This window comes from Argopecten irradians, chromosome 15, assembly GCF_041381155.1.
Source record: "Argopecten irradians isolate NY chromosome 15, Ai_NY, whole genome shotgun sequence".
Lineage (NCBI taxonomy): Eukaryota > Metazoa > Mollusca > Bivalvia > Pectinida > Pectinidae > Argopecten > Argopecten irradians.
In genome coordinates this window covers 15,477,347-15,501,192 of record NC_091148.1, presented here as the reverse complement: position 1 = coordinate 15,501,192, position 23,846 = coordinate 15,477,347, and the positions used below count along the sequence as shown (strand labels likewise).

The 23,846-nt window shown below is 37.8% G+C and overlaps 1 long non-coding RNA gene and 1 pseudogene across 1 annotated transcript; one reads left to right on the top strand and one right to left on the bottom strand.

Annotated features, from left to right (window-relative positions):
- The first annotated feature begins 1,876 nt into the window (after positions 1–1,876).
- LOC138309422 (uncharacterized) lies at positions 1,877–2,821 on the top strand. The gene is made up of 3 exons (XR_011206271.1): positions 1,877–2,132; positions 2,414–2,526; positions 2,700–2,821. It is a non-coding gene; the product is annotated as an uncharacterized lncRNA (long non-coding RNA).
- Positions 2,822–15,675: 12,854 nt separating this feature from the next.
- On the bottom strand, positions 15,676–18,379 carry LOC138308617 (serine/arginine repetitive matrix protein 1-like; annotated as a pseudogene).
- Between the last annotated feature and the right edge of the window lie 5,467 nt (positions 18,380–23,846).

The window sequence follows — 23,846 nt, the reverse complement described above, 5'->3', positions numbered from 1 at the left end:
TATTTTACATTGTAAATTAAGAGCTCAAATTAGATTTTAAAAATCAGAACCAATGTATTTTAAGTCCATGATGGTAATTAAATAGAAAAAGTCATGTATATGTTTTTGTGGTTAACTGCTATTTAATCAAGTTCAGGTCCAAAGTTTTTTTCTTTGAATTTTCCTGATCTCGTCTACATATTGTCTACTCTACGAGCTTATAATTATCAAGACATTTTTTTAATGATGTAAGAGCTGTGCACAAAAATTAATTCTTGTATATATGTTAATCCATCTGTAGATGAGATCAATATCAGACAAAATACAGAATGATAAGAAATTAAAATTCTTATTAGATATATAAACTTTATTTTGCGTAGCAATTACGACATCAGGCAAATAATTGCTTTACAAATACAAAAATAACATTTCTTTATGAATCACGATATAAAACAAAACTATGTAAAAGTTCAATTTTTACGTATGATTATTTAACGTCCTATTAACAGCTATGGTCATGTATAGTTAAGACGGGGTTAAAAGTTCAAGACACTACTAATGTCACAAGGAATATATATATACATATTACATTGAACATATAAACATATAAGATATTGGACATATAATGTACACAAAAATATATATTCATAAAAATATCTTTAAAATAACAAGGTATATTTGATCATCTCAAAGAATCAAGATATTTAAGAATACGTAAATTGCATAAATTATAAATGGAATTAGAAAAATACCACAGTCTACCACAATGTGTCGATTTTATTCAACTCTCAGGCCATTGGTTATATGTACACACCGTTGATTATATATATTGATATTCCACTAGTGGAATATAACCTTCCGGCGTTTTTGATTGGTGGAGAAATTGACCTTTGACCGGTACTACTTTTTCTACCCCACGTGATCAATGTTTACGTCGTCTGCTTTCAACGTCAACATCATGGCTGCGATGGACGAAGATTTGGTCAATATTGGCGACAGAGTGAAGCTATGTGACGGGGAAAGGGGAGTAATCAAGTCTATTTCAAAGGCAGACACTAATTATGGTTTCGACCGATTTGAAATTTCAGTTTTTGATTCAGGCAAAATAGCAACTGAAGCCCGGTATCGGTTTCGACGTCATACCGTCATGCCCAGGATCGCGACGTTACAATATCACAAACTAACGTTAGATCTGTCACGATATCGGAAACCATTCAGAGTACATTAACACCCCCAGTTGATAAGCCCCATGATCCATATTTGTCAGACAAAGATTCATTAGAAGATTTTGATGTTGACAGATTCATTGCTTCAGAGGTCAACAAAAACACTAAGAAAAAAAACTGATTTAGATATGAAAAAAGTACGAGATTGATTTTTTTCAGTGTGGTTCTCAAGGAAAACAGGCCATTAGAATCGATTCCGCCAGTTCAGCTGAACAAGTTACTTATGTATCTTTTTTATGAATGTTAGAAACAATCATGGAAAGGAATATGAACCTGCTACCATTAGAAACATGGCATGTAGCATTGATCGGTATTTGAAATCGAAAGATTACGGCAAACAACTAACAACAAGTGTAGAGTTTTCTAAGGTAATGGAGGTTATCAAATCTAAGCAGCAAAAAAGCTAAAACGATAGGGCGAAAGGGAAATTTTAGAAAAGAGGGCTGATGCTGTTTCAGACAAAGACATAGATAAATTGTATGACGTAGGTCAACTTGGTTCACACAACCCTGACAGTTTGTTAAGAACAGTTTGGTTTTCTAAATACTGTGCATTTTGGCATGCGAGGTGTTACTGAACACACAGGGATATGTGTTGGGGGGATATTAAGCTATGTAAAGATTCAGAGAATAATGAGTACATTGAATTTCGTGAACGGCAAACTAAAAACAAGGCCTGGATCAAATCCTAAGAATGTAAGGGCCGTCCCCCCGCGCGCCTGGGCTACCCCTAAAACCCCATCACGCTGCCCTGTCGCCACTTATAAGGTCTACCAATCTCGCCGTCCGCCAACATACTGCCATGATGATGCCCCCTATTATATCGCCACTAATACAAACATGGACAAATCTAGCAGGTGGTTTAAGTGCCAGCCTGTCGGCGTAAATAAACTGGGAAGATTCATGACTACAATGGCAGAAAATGCAGGTAAATATTTTATGAATTCATCCTAAACTTCCATTATAATAAACAGCTGCTGTCAACAAAAGTAACAAAAAACTAAGCCCCGCCCCTTTCAGATTGTACACAGGCTATACAATGTATTACAGTGTGTACTGAAACAGAACACGATGTCATGTTGCATTTCAAAATTTCACACAACAGGTCAAGGTCGATTGTCCTGGTTATTTGCACTTTAATACTAAATGATTACTGAATTATGACCCGTGAAACAGGATTTTTCAATATTTGCAATAAAAATGTTTTAGGCTTGACGAGCAAAACAGGGGGAAATGGAAAGCGCCTCACGAACCATAGCGCAAGAAAGTATCTTGTACAGAAGTTGAATGATAACGGGTTGCCTCCCAATCAGATTATGCAGGTATTAATAAAATATTCTTGTACGTTAAATAATAACAAAATGTGTGTTTTTAATGCAGACTTACCTTTATTTAAGAAAATACATCCCATCACAAATATTTCGGTACAGTAGGGCTACTGTAACTTTTTTACGAATCACTTGCATATTTTTGCATTTTTTTTTTATCCTTTCAGATTTCCGGACACAAGAACATCCAGAGTATTAACAACTATTCGACAATAAACTCAAACCAACATAGGACGATCTCAAGAACATTGTCGAACGCGCACTCAGAGCAGATCGGTCAGCCAGCAAAACAATCCATCATCCGGGCCCAAACCGGCCCCCGGCCATCATCACTAGTGTCATCAAACGGTGATGTTCAACTTCAAAAACGTATCAAACAGACCACCATTACCAAACACGCTCCCGTCATTGTTTTCGGGACCCATTAATGGTGGATCTTTCACAATAAACATCAACAACAAGTCCGTGTGTACTTGTAGGAAACGCCAAAGGCCAAGGGTGCTTTACTCCGACAGTGACACGGACTAGAGTGGGTTTGAACAATCCGCGCGGGAAAATTACGTCACATGCCAAGGCCACACAACTGTTAAATTTGCGCGCATATAGTCCCCGGTCAATATGATTTAAAGAGAATGAAATGACTGGGTTTCGGATATCAAATACATTTAATTATCATTATTTTATAGAAATATTTGTGTATTATCAATTATTAAAGTAATAAAAAATAATTACGAAATTGAATGTTTTGCATATTAATTAGTTTCTGTATCATACAGGTTATATCACTACGCCTAATTTGCATACGGAACTCTAGTAAAAAAAACGTGGGCCTATTGTCACGAAAAACATTGTGGTAGAAACAGGTCACACCACTCTGCAACTATTGGATATTGAATTAATTTCCCTCTCGTGAATTATTTTTTTAAAAGTTACAAAAGACACTCGCTAAAGCTCGTGTCTTTTGTAACTTTTAAAAAATAATTCACTCGAGTGAAATAAATTCAATATCCTATTAGACTGCTCGTTGTGTATCCAATAGCAGCTGCTCGATTGTGTAACCTCTATTATATTCTGATACTCAGTTTACAATAGAGATATATGGCTCCGACAAGCTTGTTTGTTTGTATTTATTTACCTGCGTTATGAAGACTAGCTATGTCATTTAAGCCCTCCACATGTATATTACCGATGGTTATCGTTGTATAATTAAATAATGATTGTACTGGGAACTGCGGTATGTTCGGGTACCTTTTGTCTTGTTGTATAAGTGAATTAATTAGTATGCCCTTTTTAGCATTTGCTATATAAAGTGAAGCATGCCGCCGAAGACACCAAGCAACACACCCCACCCGGTCACATATATATATACTGACAAAATTTAACGAACCAGTCGTCCCACTCCCTGTAATGCTGAACGCTAAGCACGCCGGAATGAAACTACTGCTAATAAAGTTATAGGGCGACTTTGGTGTTCTCGGCAGGGACAACAGAACCCACAGCCTTAGATTTCACAAGGGGGCGAACGCTCAACTCAAAGTCACCAAAAGTGAGGCTCAAGGTTAGCCAACGAAGGCATTAGGAAAGATAAATTCAGTTAGGAAGAAGAGAAAAGATAAGATCCTAAATTTAGTCGCCTTTTACGATCACACACAATAAGGATAGTTGTAAACACAGGTCAACAATTCTAACGCCCTAAAGGAAACTGAACAATGTACTACAGTGTAAATTCAAAAGTTGTGATTTTGGGATAACTGACAGCAGATGGTAACATTAAAAAAGATAAATGGATAATCAACACACCATCTCTAAAAATTATTCATCAGGATCAAAAAAAAGGAATATTTATCTGTCTAGATTACCGTAATGTGTATTTGTCTCCGAGAAGCTGGGTTAACTGAGACAGTAAATCTATGTGATTTACAATATATCTTCAGGTCAATTTACCAACCTGAAATCGAAATTGCATGGAAGTCGGTTTTTCTGATTTAACAATGTATTCATCTTTGTATGACGAACATGTGTGTTGTTTTTCACATTTTTGATCTTGGAGCTTGATTTTTTTTAACACTGAAAAAAGGTATTGCACAAGAATGATTGAAAATCAATTTTGCGATGTAATCTCGTTTGTTGTTTTCTTTTTTGCAGGAATGCCGGAAAATGGGCTGATCTTTGTTTCGCTTACTGTTTTTTTTTTGCCCAAACATCGAATTGCTGTTTACTGTGAGATAATTGGAAATTGTGGGTCTATTATGTTAGTTGCCACTTCCATGCAAAAGCCCTTACGAAAAGTCTAAAAATTTGTATATTGGACACCAAAGACATCTTGTTTATCTGTTCAGGTAATTTATGTTGCTTAAAACCTTGCTGCCTGCTTAAGGCCCTGTTTATTCATTCTGATTCAGAGTGTATTATTGGTCCATAACCCGTGATCAATTCGCTTTTCGGAGAGGTGAGATGACAAATGACCGGTAATTTGGGTTTCCAGAAAATTTGCCAATATTGTCGACAGTGATTTTAAAGTATGCTCCAAATCGTCTTTATTTGTCTGGTTATGGCAATAATCCATATTCATTTTTTTGGCGAGGACAATTGCCGTCCTTCAGCAACGTATGAAGTTATGAATGCTCTGTCCTAGTCTGTAAAAGATGTACCTTATTTTCCACTAAGAATCTTTTTAAGGTGTTCTTTAATGTGTCCGTTGGCACAATACAAAGTTTCTCATTTGGAAAGGCATCGTGTAGTGCATTTGTCATCGCAACTGCTCCTCGGTCACTATAAATACCTATAGTTACAGTCAACTCGCGTGCCTAGTCGACTGCGTACATGGTTTAAAAGAAATATATGATAGGTTGTGATAATCAGCATCCTCAATGGTATGAAAATTTGTGTCCTATACATTATTTGGGGTTATCGTTTGTTGTTTCATGCAGAACCACCCGTTTTTGTTTTGTAAGTGATCGTTGTCATACGGGTAGTACAATTTTTCCTCAAGATTGAGAGTCCTATCCACACTTCCATTAAGCACTTGCACCTCCCCAATACAGTTATGCCTTTTAGATCAAGTGATTTTGCTCCGTCTGAATAAATTCTCATCACATTTTTTGAAGATTTTTTGCACCTCTAGCTCAATTTTCCGAATTGAAGGAAAATGATGGGTCTTTTGTGATATTGAAAGAAAATATTTCATCAGCTACGTTGTTTTGTTGGAGATAGTTCTTCTGGATTTGTTTTATTTCTTTTTTTGTCTCTATACATCTGTGTCCCTAATTGGACGACTTGATTTTGGGACCATCAACACTATTGTCTTTTGTCCGAAATCATAGCATACTTACTGTGGGATCTTTCTTTTGAGCTAGGATGCACAATCATTTCAATACCTGAGCGGTCTGTCCCGACATACTTTTTTTCTTTATCTTTTTCTTTGAATTTTCCAAGATGGTAAAGGTAATTTTCTCTTCTGATTCGCATCTACATCCTAAATATGCTACAAATGCTAGATTTGCTAGTTGTTTTTAAAAAGTGATCTGGGTTTGGATTGTTTTTGGTTGGGATGGCTGTACAATGGTGTTAAAATTTTTACCGCGGCATAAAATCTTTAAATGCCATTGACAAACGGGTAAACGACTGATTTAATTGGAATTGGAATGATGTCTGTTAAATGCTGATTACAGTACCACGTACTGAAGCACGAATTGCCATCACCTGCACAACTCATGCATGCATCCCACGTAGTCTGGAGATAGCAGCGGAAAAAACTGCTACGCATGTGGATGACTCAGCACGGCCTCTCTGTTGTTCATCATTTCCAAACACAGTTTCTGTATCTTACTGTGGTTGATAGATGCTCATTTCCAATTAGTGAAATTGATATAGCATTAAAAAGGCAATCCCCATCGGCGGATGTTCTTGCTGTTAGTTTATATGATGGTTCTGTTGTGTATAATGTTTTGCAATTGTGTTAGACACAGTATCCACATGTAATTTCTCCGCAATGTTTCTGCTGGATACATAATCGATTGTGCTTAAAGAAACAGTCTTTCTCGGTCTACTACACGTTTCAGTTTCTGGAAAGCCCTGTTCTCGGAAAGCCTGAAACAAAAATACATTTCTATTTTAGCTAAAGATTCTAGTTAATTGTACAGTAACTGGGTCTATTTGTAAGAGATTATCCTAATATACTGATGTGTATTTACTAGTAGATTTATCCTATTTAACTGTATAGGTACAGACCGCAAGCTCGCAACTGTCTGACACGTTGCTCTGTCAATTGGACAACGCCACCTTCTGTTCGCCCCCAACATAACAAATAACGATTAGCTTTATTGTTGCTCTTTGGGCGAGTATGACTAACGTACACGGAAATAATTCCGACTCAGACTTTACAAACTATTTTCGATCCCCTTGAAAATTCAGATCAAAATTTTAGCCAGCAGCAATTTGCTTGGCCATTTACAAAAGTCACCTGGACATGACCCCTAATGGCGTATTTTCCATCAGATCCTCTTATGTAACCGTAGTGATAATAAGGATCTGTATTTTGATCAGATTGGGATTTTTTGAGCTATTGTGAATCCATAAAATCAAACTATTACTCGCACAAACATACACGCTTCACGCATCATGTGCTCAAACATGGGAGGCCGTCCTTACAAAATTAAACTAACTACCTAGGAAACTTATGGATTTGAATAACTATTTGTAATAAAATGGAGGGCTTTGAAGGTAATTCAGAACTTGGAAAAGGTCCCATTATAGAATTTGGAGATTTTCTTATTGTGGAAATTTAACAGTACTATATATCCTATATAATTAGAATGGTTTAGGTGAGTTAAATGGAATTATTAATGCTGTCTTTTTATTTATATTTTGTTCTTGTTGTCAGCCTTCGACATAATGTGTTCGCGCTACTGGGGGGGCCTTCTGCTACAGAGGATGTGGACTCTACGAAGCCAAAGAACAAATGGCCAGAGCCGACCTTGTTTAAGTGCTGTGAGAAATGTTTCTTCAGAGGTAATTAACACCTTCAAGGACGATGAGTTAAAGATTTTAATCATCACAAAATGGGAAGACCCAACGAGACTCCTTATCCCATTAGCCCTTGAATGAACTTGCGTATACGTCAAGAAAGGTGGGCGCACATGATGTGGAGATATTCGGAGGAAACCCTCCTCAAAGGCAAGCACAGAGAAACCAACCGGAAAAGTGCAGATTCCCCTCCATGTGGTTACAGTCTTGGGGGGCGGTGGGGCATCAGAACTTGTTTTTCAAAAAAACGCTGTAAAAATGGTAAAAAGGGTCGACGAGCCATTAGCAAAGCCGAAAGAACGTCGACGAGAAACAGTGCAACCTTCTAACACAAATGATACTCAATCTCCTCTGGCAAACTTGTACCAAAAAATCCCTATCCCACGGGTATCCTGGTAGATCGATGATGACCCAACAGTATTCACCCCCACTATTTTGTCCTTAGTAACATATGGTCAAGTCAGGTTCACGGTTCACACGGTTTGGGGGTATCATAGGTTTGTCGCCATATAGAAGAAGGGCATTTCTGCCGCAGCAGGGAACACAAACAAGTCTTGGACCATGTCTCTTTAGGATGTGATTCAATGGGGCAAACCAGATCAAGGCCTGTGAGAGAAATAGCAAACGGAAAGAAGAAATGAATAGAACTCTGGGTCTTTTTTCGAAACTGTAATCAGTGATTTTTGTTGACAAATTACACCGTAACACACATCTATTGCTAATTTTTTTATAATAAGATTATATTGGTTTGTTTGTTATTCTTTATTACCAGTTACAAGGTTGTTTTTATGTTTTAACCATTTTGAACATAGCTGGATCTCCTGCCCTGAAGAGACTTTAATTCTCTATTGTGGACCGTCAGACCAGAGAAAAATGCATACCATTGTCCCATCCTATAGATAATCGATCATATAATAATAAATTATGGTAAGCCCTTGAATTCGGATTATGTAACGCCTGTTTGAATATACAAAATTATATGTGATTATTGATTTCACCAAGGGACGCTATAAATAAAATCTTAAAAAAATGCTTTCACACAAGACTTTGAATTAATTTTTAAGCATTGATTTTTTTCTAAATTATTTGATAAATGTTTGATGTGGTTAGAGTATATTAGGATTTTCAAGTTTGTTAGATTGTTTGTTTGTTTGAGTTTTACGGCCCATCGACAACTAAGGTCATTTAGGGCCAAACTACAAGTCATGCATTAATATCAGGATAAAAGTTCAGGGTAAGAAAAACAGCAAGCAAGGACTAAAACACATATTGTAAAAACGTTTATTTGATAAAAATAGGTTTGCATGGGATAAAATAAAAATTTGGCTAAAAACACATGAGAAAACTCATGCACAATGTTGATGAAACGATGAAATGTTGAGTTGATACGATGTATGATGAGAAAACGTTCATATTTTGCTTAAAAATACCGATCTCTTTGAGATAATTAAAAATACGATTATAGTCTCACGGCATTGAAACAAAGTGTACATGTCGGAGACATCGTAGTATTTATCTCGTATGTGTTTAAAATCAATACAATGCAATAAAACATGCTCCACTGTGAGAGGAGAATCACATGCATGGCATGTAGGAGGATCCTCCCCTCTCAATAGATAGGAATGTGTAAAATATGTGTGTCCAGTTCGGAGCCGAGAGAGAACAACTTCCTCTCTGCGGTCTCTCCAACTGGACAGTTTAGGATTAAGTGTAGGTTGAATTTTAAACAGTTTATTGTTTGTTTCGGTAGACCACCTTTGTTGCCAATGGTGTTTGATGGCTGACTGAATTGAAGGTTTGATGTCGGTGTATGGTAGTTTCAAATCTGTTTGTGCTAGGCGAAGAGCAGTCTTAGCTGCTTTATCAGCCTGTTCATTCCCCTTAATACCCACATGACTGGGAATCCAGAGATAAGTAATTTGAGTTTTAGAAGATAATCGAAATGTTCGGATTAAAAGATTTTGGATTAATGTGTTTCTAGGGTTTCTTGATTTCAAAGCCTGAAGAACCGAAAGAGAGTCGGAGAAGATGATTGCCTTTTCAATGCGGTTTTCTTCGATATGGTCAACCGCCAGACCGATAGCACATGCTTCCGCAGAGGAAAATGGAGGCAGTATCCGGGAGTCGGATAATAATTCGCTTGTTCTAGATTTGCCTATAATGAGAGGTGTTTAAATTTTTTAGTGTTCAAGGGCCATTTTCCCAGTCTCTCAGTTCCAAATGAACTACAGGACTGACTATGTCTGCTTGAAGTTTTCTGAGACTCGGTGTGGTTGTTATTGATTCTAAAAAATTTAGAGTCGTCAGCAAATAATATTTAATGGTTGCTATGTATTTGACCAACTTCGAGGCAGTGATTAATATATATCAAGAAATAGAAAACAGGACCTAAGACACTAACCTTGTGGTACAAACCACTTGTCACATCCTACTAGTCCAGAAGTTTCACCATGAATAACAACTCGTTGCTGTAGATTGGATAAGAAGTCTTCTATCCACTTCAGTACTTTTCCAGTGATACCGTAACCCTTTAGTTTTTTAAGTAGATGTTTGTGAGGGACTTTATCAAAAGCTTTACTGAAGTCAATATAAATTGCGTCGACATTACTCCCTTTATCTATGGCTTCTGCCCAATGTTCAAGGACCTCCAATAGGTTGGTAGTACACGATTTACCAGATCTAAAGCCATGTTGATGTTCTGTGAAGAGATGGTTCTCGTCCATATGAATTACGAGTTTGTCCCTAATGATTCTTTGGAGAATTTTGCCTGGGATTGAAGTCAGACTTATTGGACGGTAGTTCTCCACTTTGTTGTGGTTTCCACTCTTGTATAAAGGAGTCACATTGCAATTCGCCATTCGTCTGGAATTTTCCCTTCGTCTAAAGATTTCCTGAATATGATTTCCAAGGGTTGTGATATTTCATTTGAAGTTTCAACAAGAAGTTTAGGATGAAAGACGTCAGTCCCTGGAGATTTATTAGGGTTTCAATTTCTTTATAGTTTTTTTTTCAATTAAACTCCTGTCGACATTCGATATCATGAAGTTACCTGTTTGATATGGTCTCATTTGGAAGTGTGGTGGATCTTCACTTTCTGGTGGGTTAAAGACTGATCCAAAGTAGTTATTCAGCTCATTGGCGGTTTCATAGTGGTTACGTGGTGTGTGTACCAATCCGCTTTTACCACGTTGTTTATAGACATTCCTGTTCGTGTTTTTTCTCCGACATATTTCCAAAAGAGCTTGACCTGACTAACATCCTTTGACGGTGTCTTGCACTATGTTTCTTTACATAAGGACCTAAGACTGAACATCCTACCTGACCTGACTAACGTGTATTCCTGAGCTCTCTGACTAACATCCTACCTGTTACTTTCTGTTTAACATCCTACCTGAGGACCTGTATCATTGTCCTACTGTAGGCCTTTTTTGTCGGCATATCACCTGGACTGCTTGACTTCATGTTGTCCTACCTTCCAACGCTGTCCTAACTGGTATGCCTCACAGTCCTGAGGACATCGGACTATTTTATCTCACAATGGACTGTTTAGTTATGCTGAGGTTTCAACAAGAACATTCCCCCCATGCTTTTCGTTGACCTGTACTAAAACTTGTTGATAGATATGACATTAATGATGTTTAGCCAGTTGACAGAGGTTAGTTCTTTATACCTAAATAAATGCCCTTTTCCAAGGGTAATTCCTGACTGTTTATTTATCACTATGGATACACTCTAAAAGACAATAAACTAGCCTGATGTGAGTAACATACCTGAGGAACCTTATACTTGGAAGATATAACATCGTTGAGGTGCTGTCATCACAATAAATCCTATCCTGAGGACCAGTATTAAATTTACGCGATAACATTATGGACCTTAATAGCTGAGGATCCTGTATACTAAAATGGAATACTGAGGACGTGATCTAAGATATATGTTTTTTCACTGACGTATATTGAAACAGTCCTTTTATTGAAAACAAATTCCAAAATAATAATAGCTATCTTGAATGGTTAAATGACGTTTCCTACATAAGGTCTCTGTACAATCACTAAGTCTTTTAGAGACCTGAAAACATGCTCTATGTCGGAAATATAACATTTGGTACACTAAACAATGTGATTATGTTGTTAATTGGACCTAGTGACATCAATAGTGAGTTTGACATGACTAATTTCTAAAACTTTGAGGTACCTGATTCTAACAGTTACTAGCTGACTTTAATGTGGTTGTCCCTTGAGGACCTAGATATAGTAATCCTACAACTAAGTACCTGACTAACTGTCCTACCTGATGGACTATATCTTAATGAACTAGGAGTCAACGATTGGAATATCTGACTAAAGGTAATGTTGTAATACATACTGGTGACCAGGAGTAATGTCCTACCCTGAGATATAATCTTGACTACTACAAGTGGCCTTCGCCATCTGTTGTGAAACTATCCCTCAACAGGTGATTTACCTGGAGAGACCAGACTAACATCCTACAATGTGTTATTCTAAAATTCCTTTGCTGACTGTGGCGCCCTGATGAGTAACATTAATTTTTGGAGCAACCTGACCTGATAGTCTCTACACGTTCTACCTGAGTGACCTGATCACAGTTCCAACCTAGATGGACCTGTAGAGACTGGGTTGCGCTTGACAATAAAATATGAGGACAGGGAGTATTACTAACTGATTCCTACTCAATGGGACCTGGTCTCCTAACTAGTCCTAATCTGAGGACTGACTGAAGGTCTGTCCAACCTGTCAGGAACTGAATTCTAACATGTACCTTTCACCTATGACTAATTACCTGAGGGATAACTGACTAACGAATGGTCATGACATTGTCTGAACGTCTAACCTAGTGGACCTGACTAAAGATTCCTATGAAGAGGTGGTGATTTATACCTCGTTCCTAACCTGACAAACTCTGTTTTCGGTGAACAAGTGACTGTCCATTGAGTCTTTCTCTGACTTGAACTCCTTCTGAAGGATCGGATGTGTAGAATTCTACCTGAGTCTGACTCATCCTACCTGATCATATCTACCGAGTTGACTATGTGTGTAGAACATTATATATCGATCCTACCTGAGTTCTTTGACTTCATACAGGATCTCATAATCTGCATCAGGGGACTCTGAACTAATCTGCAGCTCTCTAACATCCGCATGACCTGATCTAACAGTGACAAAGGAGAGTACCACACATAACAGTTCTTGTAAGATCTCTTACTCTGCCATCATGATACTTGAAACATCAATTCAACTTAGAAATCTACATTTTCTGCTTTAGCGAGTGAAAATTGTAATTAGAACTTACCTAATTCAAACGTCATACCAATTTCCGATGCTTGTGGTATTGTCAATCAATTCTCTAAATACCAGTTCTAACGTCTGTTGACATCTTGACATCGAGTCTAGGAACATGTGTGTTCACCAATGATAGTGTGAAAACAGTCTACTCTGTCACAGCTAGTATTTATAAGTGACATCTGGCGCCCACTCCCTTAATTTAGATGACTTAATTACCTATTTCCATTTACTGAATTGCGCAAGTTTTTCCAGACACTCTATATCGGCTGGTCAAGAAACTGTTAGTCCTGTGTGAATTTAAGGTCATGCTCCACTAGGTGTCCGTACAAAAATGATTTCTGGTGGTCAAAAATTCCAGGTTCTATAAATTGAAAAAACATACTAATTTGACAATGTATTTAAACTCAAACAGGCATTTTGCTAAATTTTTTCTAACATAGAAATGTCCTTTTAACAATAACCAAATCTAAATAATCAATTACGCCATCGTTGCACTAATAAGAAATCTAAGTGTAAATACAGAGCATATAACATTTAATTTGTACAAGTTAGTCAAAAAATAGATTTTTAATGTAACATGATTACTGTCACCCAACACATACATTACATAAGTGGTTTACATTTTCAAATGTAAGAAAGGGTCGTGACCATTAAGCACTAGATTGATAAGCCCACGACTAAAATTTTTATAGCTGGACTATAGTGCTAATTGTAATGTACTAGTCCGATTGGACTAGTGGCTTCCTACCTGATTAAAATAAGTAAATATAACTAATTTACAAGAGCGATGGTCAATTATATCTTTCAACACATTTTGAGTGCATTCTGTTTGTGATTATTTCTGTCTGAATGAATCATTTTGTGAGAATTTTTGCGTTCACTAAAGCATCCAAACTGTAATTTGGGTAAAAAACTAAAGATCATGACTGAAGTGCTGAAGCGTAACTGCTGTATATTTAATTTGGACTTGTAATTAAATAGTCAGGGTAGTAAATTTTTTGGATTAACTAGTCCAAATGACTAGCAGCGAAAAAATTAATGTCACAGACTGAGAAAGTATCATAGACTTCACCTAGCATCAAACAGCTGGTCATCATCGTCCCGTCGTCATCAATGTCGCCTCTTCTGTAAGCTGTGTCGGAGATCGTTTGGATTGCGTTGAACACGAGTCACTTTGGTAGAATCTCGGAATTTATTTTCATCTAATAAACTCTCATATCGGGGAATCAGGGCGAGGGTCGAACCTGAAACGCAACATTTATATAAATAAGATCAGCCGTGGGTCGATCATCCTCGATACTCCTGTGGTTTTCCGATTCAATTACGATCTCTACAGCCCTGGACTAGTCTCATAGTGAAATTGGAGGCAGCTCAGCAAAAAACCATTTGACCAATAACCCAAGCTAGCAAAGATTTCCTTTGAAGACTACAAAGATAGTGACACCCGATATCAAAGCCACACAGTCAACCACTGTACCGTTATACGCCTCTTTTGATGTACATCAAATGAACTAAATTACCAGTTCTTAAATAAATGATTTAATATGTAAATTTTTGTGTTAATAAGATGTATATATATTTATACACGATTAAACACCAATTATTTGCTCATAATGATGAGTATCATTTAATGCTGTTGGCGGGTGGAGCATCTTTAAGAAGACTAGATACGTTTCCATATTATGAAATACATTCAATTCATTTTCAGAACAATGGAATAATTTCCATATAATCACGTGATGACTGATAACATATCTGTGGACTATTGTGTCTATTTGTGGTGATTGAACGATAACGATTAAGATATAACGTTCCATTACCACTGGAGATGATGTACTAGTGCCTATTTAACATATAACTGACCAAACCATTATATATTCATCCACTTACTTTATCAGATCTGTGGTTCAGCATAACTGAGATCTCTGAATGCTTCCCTTCCTGGACAAAACAAAGTTTATACAATGTATCATCCTAATTTTAGTTGATTGTATTCCACTTTAAGAATGTTGTAAAAATACAAAAATAAATGTCATCATTTGGTAAAAAAAATTAAAACCTCACTCACCAACTTACATGTAATATATCTAGAAACTAACTATTTGATGTAAGAAGACATAACATCAGTAACAAGCCTGAATTATATTTTATTTATATAGTATCAGAACTTTACCAACAGAGTTAAGAAATTAACTTCAGGTATCAATCAAAAGTTTTCATTTAGAAGTGTAAAATTAATCCCTGGGTTCATCCTCACTCAATCAAAAATATATCATCCACACCTTAACATTTCTGAATTGCCTCTAGGCTATGTAAAAACACTGTATCTATCTTATAATTCTGGTGAACATATGGGTGCACTGTACTTATTTTTTTGCATGTCATCCCAAGTGTAAATATAACCTGATGTGGAGATTTAACAAAGTGCGTTGCACTTCAATTTGAACATCAATACTAAAATGTCAGAGAGCAAGAGAAGTTAGACAACGTGGCATTCTAGGGCGGGCGCTGTAACAAAATGTCATCCTCCATCTGGATTTTGACTTTGAATTTAAGTGATAAAGTAATCTTTATAAAATTATTATAATTTGTCTTCATTTTCATATGATATTATATGAAATTTCCCTTCTCAAAGTTTTAGCTTTTGCTTGCTAAGGGCTGGCAAAAATCAAACACATTCTAATTAGACCTGTTTTTCATAAAATCTCATATGAAATGAACACTCCTTTACTTAGTACGATCCTCCCACTAATAATACCTACCCTTGTATGATACGCCTGTCAGAACTGTACGAATCGTGAACGACTCTCTAGGTTTAGAGTGCATTTACACTGATGGTTCTCTTACTCCTCATAAATCTCATCATCAAGTATGTCATCATGTCGAAACGCTTTAAAATCTCCTCTCGGTCAAAGATCGGCCGTTTCCCTTCCCTCCCCTCCCTTCGTCTTTCCTGTTGAATATCTAAGATATCCTCCTGTCGGAAGCTTCGTCTGATGTGTCCGACGGGAATCATGGACCATGTTGGGACCGCGCCGATGAATACCTATTGTAATTATTATCTTCTATAATAAGAGGAAGTTCTAAATCCTCCTCAAACAGCCCAAACCGTTTCATTAAACATGGTTTTCACCCCAGTCTTATGACTTGGGGGGATAGTCAAAGGACCTGATTAATGGCTGTAAATTTGGCTTGCCGCAGCTGGAAACAACATGCCTGTGGGGCCAGATCCTGTGACGTTGTACCCGGGAGATGGGACTTCTGCCCCTTGGAGTGCCCTAGAGAGAGCCCTGAAAGGATTGCCTCCCTGGTGACCATGACCTTTGTTTGTTTGGGGTCAAATCTGTCATGACTTGACCCCTGTTAATACAGGCGATCTGTCTCTATTTCTATAGGATGATGGACGACTTGTCCTGTCTAGATAAAGTATAACCTGGTTGACCTCTTGACCTGGGTGACCTCTGACCGGTGTTGACCTTCAGACCTGGGAGACCTAACCACGTATGTCTGCTTCCCTCTAATTGCCTAGATTGGTCCAAACCTCTCTCTGTTTACTGAAATATTGGAAATTCTTATACATTATTATATATTACAATCCAATAATCTTAACTGCAAAATAAATATGATATGTTTTTTAAACCACTCTGGATTTATCGCAGGCTGATTAACAATTATTTTGAAGAACCACTAGAAGCAAGTCAGTTATTTATTTTTTTTTTCATTATTGCATACAGTTTCCCCTGAATATGTGCTGGTGTTGCCAGAATTTTTTTTTTCTTTTACATTGTAATAATTTGTTTGGAGTGTAATGCTTTGGTCACAACCCTTTCCGATTAGGCTTAGGATGTACTCCAGGCATGATTTTGAGCCATTTTAGCCCGGTTCCCAGGTGGACACCAAACATGGCCCACTGGTGGCCCGGGCTCTCAAGCAACAATGGGGAAGTGCCAGAAGAGTTTCTAATCTCAAGTTAAAATTTCTTACAGTGTCCCGTAGATTTCCCCATAACAACATGCCACCAAACCTCCTTCAAAAGCGTTCACACATCATTCCATTAAGTATCATCCCCCCCAATATCCCGGTCGGGAATCCGAGTGGCAATCACACCAACATAACCCGTGGGTGGGCCCGACATTTGGCCGTGCCTGGTACAGCTATCGTTCATTATTCTCTGTAAGATATTGGTAAGATATTCGTTACGGTGTCCGGAGAAGAGATGGCGGTTATCGCCCGGGACATCTTATGAATAATTCGTCAGATTAGTGAATTAAGATGCTTTGCCCTTCACACAGTAGGTTCAAGTCTACCGATTTATATTTGTTTTTTTTCCGTTTTTTTCGTGGGTCCTTTTTCAAAATGTTTTTTTTTTTTTTTTGTGTAAAAACAATGGGTGTCCCCCCACAGAGTTTTTTTTATAGATACCATTTAACCCAGAATATCATGGGTTTGACCCTCTCGCTCCTATCCTGTTAAAAAAAAAAAAAAAAAAAAAATTAAAATTTCCTCCCTTTCTGTGAAGGGTGTCCCAGGACCTGCCTGAATGCGCCCGGAGAAGATTTAATATAACACATGGAAGCTCTCTGCCTTGCTTGGGCTTTTGGTCCTGGTTTTCACTGCTTCGTTGTTCCCCAAAAATTTCTCCCCTTTAGGAAACAAACGCCTTGGCGATTAAGACGATTACCGAACAGCCTCCCCGGTTTTTATGTAAAAGAAGTATGTGAACAAAACTATGTTTACCGGTATTGGTGAGGGTGTGTATTTTTGGAGTGGTTAGTTGTGTCTGATGTCGGGGAAAATGGCCCATACCGAAATCCACCCCCAGCCCATACCCCCCCCTTATACCCCCGAGGTATATATTAAATCGGGCCGATTTCAATGTGACCCAAGCAGTTATTCTGTATATATTGCATATGACATTGTGTTTTTTCCTGCCCTCCTTTGCCTTTTACGAGTACGATGAATTGTGCTCACAAAAATAATGACTAAGCGAAGAAGTCTATACACACCATCAAATAAGACATAAGCCGCAAGGGGGGATAGCGCGAGAAAGAAAGGGGGGAAGAGGAGGATAACTCTACTGTAATATTATGCAAAGAGTAGACGGAATAATCCACCACCTACCGTCCTCTGTTGAGATGTTTGTGGCGCCCCTTGTGTCGTTGTTGGTAGATTTATTTCTTGGAGAGGAAAACCTTTTCTATATGGGCGATGGTGTTCTGCTTCTTTTTTTCCGTGAAACATAAGGTTTGCTGGATGGTTTCCTTGTGGAAGGGGAGTAACTCCGGTGTTGACTCTGTTGAAATTTGGAAGCAGGAGATCTACGTCTTGAGGATCGTGGTGACCTTGATCGAGATCTCACATATCTACCTTTCTTCTGATACGGCGATCGTGACCTTGACCTGCTTCTTGAATATGACCTGAAAAGTACAACAAAATAACGAAGCATTAAATCTCAAGAAAACTACATTTACATGAGTCTATAACTGGAGTAATGCTTCTATTTTAATATTATCACTACTGTCAACTTGAGTGAACTTGTGAAGATCTTTTCCAATCTCAGTTGTGTAAAATATGAAGAGGGACCATGGCCAGTTAATCAACTTTTCTTAACTTCCTTTAAATTTCTCCATAGAAAAGCATTACAGAATTTTTAAACTCCTTAACTTCAGAAATATTCCTCAACCTCTATTGTTTTGTTTATATGATATTTATTACATTTTTGTCAGAGTGAAATGTAAGGTTGTGTGGGAGTGAAAATATAAATCAAGGAACAGTCACTACCTATGACACTATGAGATAATGACACAAAAATCAGTAGTAGATAACAAGAACTAATCAAATATCAAATAGAATAAAGAAACAAGATATTAAAATTATAATTAAAACCTGGATATTTTAAAATCCATAATAATGACAGCGCAAAAATGTTTCAGTAATTATATAAACTAACACAAAATAATTTATTTTTGCTACATTTTTTCATTACATGAGCAAGGATTTTTTTCAGCAATTAGATTATCCTTTATGAGTATTAGAATTCAAGCTTTGGTAATAGATTTTTTATACCTGATGATTTTTCTTGTTTTTTTGATAAGACCATTAAGAAAGAACCAAATACCAAAGTCCAAAGTTTTCTTAAAGTACGTTAGGTTCGTGTGCAGACACTGTTCTAGATTTTTTGTGGACTATGCGTCTTTCATCTGTTTGACAGTCTGTGCCATATTCTTATGTTATCCAAGGGAGTTTGTATTTGTGGAGTAATCAGGTTTTGAATGAACATTTTTCAAAACTTAAGTATTCTATTTTTGTTTGAAGATATCCTTAAAAATTGTTTGGTGTGTTATTTCATGTTTTAGATTAAATTGTTAAAGAGATGCTTCAGCTGACAATCGCTATTGAGTGTTTTTTAATTTTTCAATAAATTATTATTATCTATTTAAAAATAGGATTGACGAATTAGTAAACATGTATAAACATATTTGTCTTCAGTTGCAAAGCTTACTTACTTTTACACAAGGATGGGCCTGCATTCTACTTGCGCAAGTAGGGCGAAAGAATAGTTAAAACCTGCTGCCCCAATTGTGCCAATGATCGTAAAAGAGCGACTACACTTAGGATCTTAACTTTTTTTTTTTTTATTTCTTCTCTTCTCTACATGACTGTTATCCTTTTTTTTTCTTCCTAAATATGGCTCCCCGTTCGCCCCTTCCCTTCGCCAACTGCCGGATACACAACCCAATTTTCTATTGGGGGGCCAATTGAGCTTTTGAGCGTCCCGCATCGCCCCTGTGAGGAAGGCTCTGGGGTTCCCATGTCCCCTATCGAAGACGAGCACGATCCTAAGCACCCCCAACCAAAGGTTCTTATCCCTACTACCTAATCTCAGTCTATAAAATATGAATAAAAAAAGGTGGTCAGTTTCTTTATTTATTTTTCCTTTTCTTCCACTTCTTTTTTTTATTTCATCTCCTTCTGCACAGTCCTCACCTTTTTCTGCTTACAGCGCGCCGCCAGACCAATATTCAGCATACCAGGCAGAGGGATAGGGGGACGACCGAGTTTCAGGTGACCGTGTGGGGGGGGGGGGGACTGGGGGTCAGTATTTATCGCCGGTGTTTATCGTATCGGGCTGTACCGGCTGTACCCACCCTAGGGGGCTAGACCCTACTCCCTGTGCCCTGTGTGGGGTTGATGCCTGGTGTCAACGGCAGGCCTGCCCCTACAGTGAAATAAAGCACTATAAAAAAGGGCAACAGTTTTTCCACTATAACAAGAAGACACAACATGAAAATATACCGCAGTCTTCCAAAAAACATGCACCTCGCACAACATACACGACAACACACCGCCACACATTGGGAGGCCGTCCGAAACATGACCAATAGCTTGTTAATAGGACGTTAATTAATATCAAACAAACAAAAAACAACTTAGTACACAAATTAACAAAGCAATTAAAAGTTTTGAGTTTCTCGTTTTTATAATATCAGTAATAAATATATTTTATAATAATCCCAGTCATTCTACTATTAATCTAAAATAATTAAATTGCATCCTGAAAAAAGATTCCCACGGCACTATTACCGGTACTATGCCTTACTGTATATAAAATGAGTAACTTATTTCATTAGACAGCGAAACCAAACCAATTATTTTTACTTTATAATGCATGGTTTGGTATATTCAACCAAACATTTAATACCATGGAACAAATAGATTTTATAGTCCAAATATATAATAATTGTTTACCGGGTATGCCATCTGTCAGCAGTTGGAGGCATAATTAATGCCAAATCATGGTTCATACATGCCATATACCTACCTGGCGGGGGTGAGACCAAACCTCAACGTATTTTCAGGCCTATTTATTGTCCTCCTGGGAGGAGAGTCACACAGTTTAGAAGCTAGAAAATATGCATAATTGGGTGGTACAATAAAATTAGACCCTCGAATATCGGCGGTTTAGGAGAGGTTTCTACACGCCAGCCTAGCGGGCAGGGCGGAGGGCGGGGCGGGCAGGAGAGGACGCAGCATACGGGGAACTGGGCGAGCGAGAGGCAATGGGGGCGGGGGCGTTTGGACTGCACCAAAGTCCATTAATGGTCTGGTTATTGGCCCCTTTTTCAATGCTGGTGAAATTTTACCACGTGATGCGGCGGGGGGGGGGGGCGGCTAATTGTCCCCTTCTGTTTATCATTTTAAACCTGTGTTTATTGTTTATGCCTAGACTTATAAAGGCGAGACGCCTAAACACATTATTATATATGATATATAAGAACATTATATGTAATAATACCAAACTTTAGGGGGGCGGAGGGTGAGGAGGACGGGCGAGCGAGGGGAGGGTTGGTTAAAGGAATGGGAACCATAGAAAATGTAACATATTTTTTGATGAGGTAATACCCGATATTCCTTGTATGTTTGAGAACTACTTTAAATTTAAATGGATATTTAATGGCTGTGTGTGCGTTATTTTGGTAAACCACTTGTATTGAACACGCAAAGCTAATGTTATTCGATATTATGTTTTTTAGCTAGATATCTACATGTACTTGTAGTATAGCTTTTGCAGAATTCCATTTGTTGCGACCTAACGAAATGGTTCACCAGCAGCAAATCCTCGAAACTCCTAACAGACTTTCAATTACAATTATTTACTAATATTTATGGACACCTACAGCACAGGTTAATATCAATACAGTGGTTACGTTGATAGTCTGGAGGTTATTAGGAATGCCCGGGGGTCTGGCCCTTTAAAGATCACAGAAATATAGTCCCATCTCCCAACGGTCCAATTAAATCCAATAAACAAACCCACTGAAATTGTGTACAATAAACGGTGTGGGAAAATTGCAATCGATTTTAGCGCTCTGGATTGAAATAGGGATGCAATTTTAGCGCGGAGAGGTGAGCGGGGGGGAGGTCTAATGACCACGTGGATTATTTGTCTTTAAGGAGGAGGCCCATATCGAGTTGCTTGATGATTAAATGTGCTTTAGTGAAAACCGTCCAAAACAAGCTCGAAGCCGGCATTTTTCTCCAATGGCCAGCGCCATTACTGGGTGAAACAGAACAGCGGCCCCCTCAAAAAAGGGAGGTAATCATTAAAAACATGTATTTTCCATATCGTATCAGAGAATTGTCCTTCCTTTACACGGTTTTAGATTACTGAATACTCATGTGTTTCTAGGAACAAGATCCAAAATATAACTAAAATATGTTTAAACGAATTCTAGAAGTTTCGGTAATATCCACAGTCGCATGTAAATACCCTAATGTAACATTCCTAGTACGTGCTAGTCCCATAGGACTTATCGTACGCAACTTTTCTGATTTTAGTTTGTTAGTATTTTCAGATTTACGCCCCTCGACAACTAAGTCATTTAAGGGCCAAACTACAAGTCATGCATTAATATCAGGATAAAATATCAGGGCTAAGAAAAGGCAGGTAAGGACTAAAACACAGATTGTAAACGTTTCATTTGATAAAAAAAGGTTGCATTGGATAAAATAGTTTTTGGCTAAAAACACATGAGAAAACTCATGCACAAAGTTGATGAAACGATTGAAAAATGTTTTCAGTTGATACGATGATATGATGAGAAAACGTTCATATTTTTGTTTAAAAATACCGATTATTTCTTTGAGATAATTGAAAATAAGATTATGTCTCACGGCATGAAACAAAGTGTACATGTCGGAGACATCGTAGTACTTATCTCGTATGTGCTTAAAATCAATACAGTGCACTAAAATATGGTCCACTGTGAGAGGAGAATCACATGCATGGCATGTGTGGGAGGATCCTCCCCTCTCAATAGATAGGAATGTGTAAAATATGTGTGTCCAGTTCGGAGCCGAGAGAGAACAACTTCTCCTCTGCGGCCTCTCCGACTGGACAGTTTAGGATTAAGTGTAGGTTGAATTTTTAAACAGTTTTATTGTTTGTTTCGGTAGACCACCTTTGTTTGCCAATGGTGTTTGATGGCTGACTGAATTGAAGGTTTTGGATGTCGGTGTATGGTAGTTTTTCAAATCTGTTTGTGCTAGGCGAAGAGCAGTCTTTAGCTGCTTTATCAGCCTGTTCATTCCCCTTTATACCCACATGACTGGGAATCCAGAGATAAGTAATTTGAGTTTTAGAAGATAATCGAAAGGTTCGGATTAAAAGATTTTGGATTAGAGTATTTCTAGGGTTTCTTGATTTCAAAGCCTGAAGAACCGAAAGAGAGTCTGAACAGATGATTGCCTTTTCAATGCGGTGTTCTTCGATGTGGTCAAGAGCCAGACCGATAGCACAAGCTTCCGCAGAGAAAATGGAGGCAACATCTGGAAGTCGGATAGAGGAACAGTGATTAGATGTACAGCATGCTGCCGCAACTTTATCACCATCTTTTGAGCCGTCAGTGTAGATCTTAATATGATCAGGGAAAGTCCTGACGCACTCCCGAAAGGAGGATTTATGTTCTTCGGGTAATGCACTGGACTTTGCCCTCCTCATGGAAAGATAAATTGATATCCGGTGTTTGAATGAGCCATGGTGGTACATCCGATATGGTGTACTCGTCAATGGTGTCGAAATCTATATTTAGTTCTTGCAAAAACTTTGAAAATTCTGATGCCAAATGTTGGTATGAGCTTTTGATTTTGTCTGAATATGTCCTGGTGTTTGTGATTAAAATACAAGATCGAATGCGTGGGTTTTTGGGATTGGATTTCAGTTGAGCAGCATACTGTAAGGATAATTTCTTACGTCGATCGTCTAGAGATGGCTCATTAGCTTCCACATGGAGACTCTTCACAGGTGTTGTTCGAAAAGCTCAAAGTGCCAGACGCAGTCCCTGATTCTGGATAGGGTCAAGCATCTGTTTTTCTGATAGAATACATGAATTTTCGATAATTTAACTGAAAAGAACAAATTCCATATATATTTTTTCCAGACATTATTAAAAGTTAAAGCATTAATATTTCCCATATTTTTTTTGT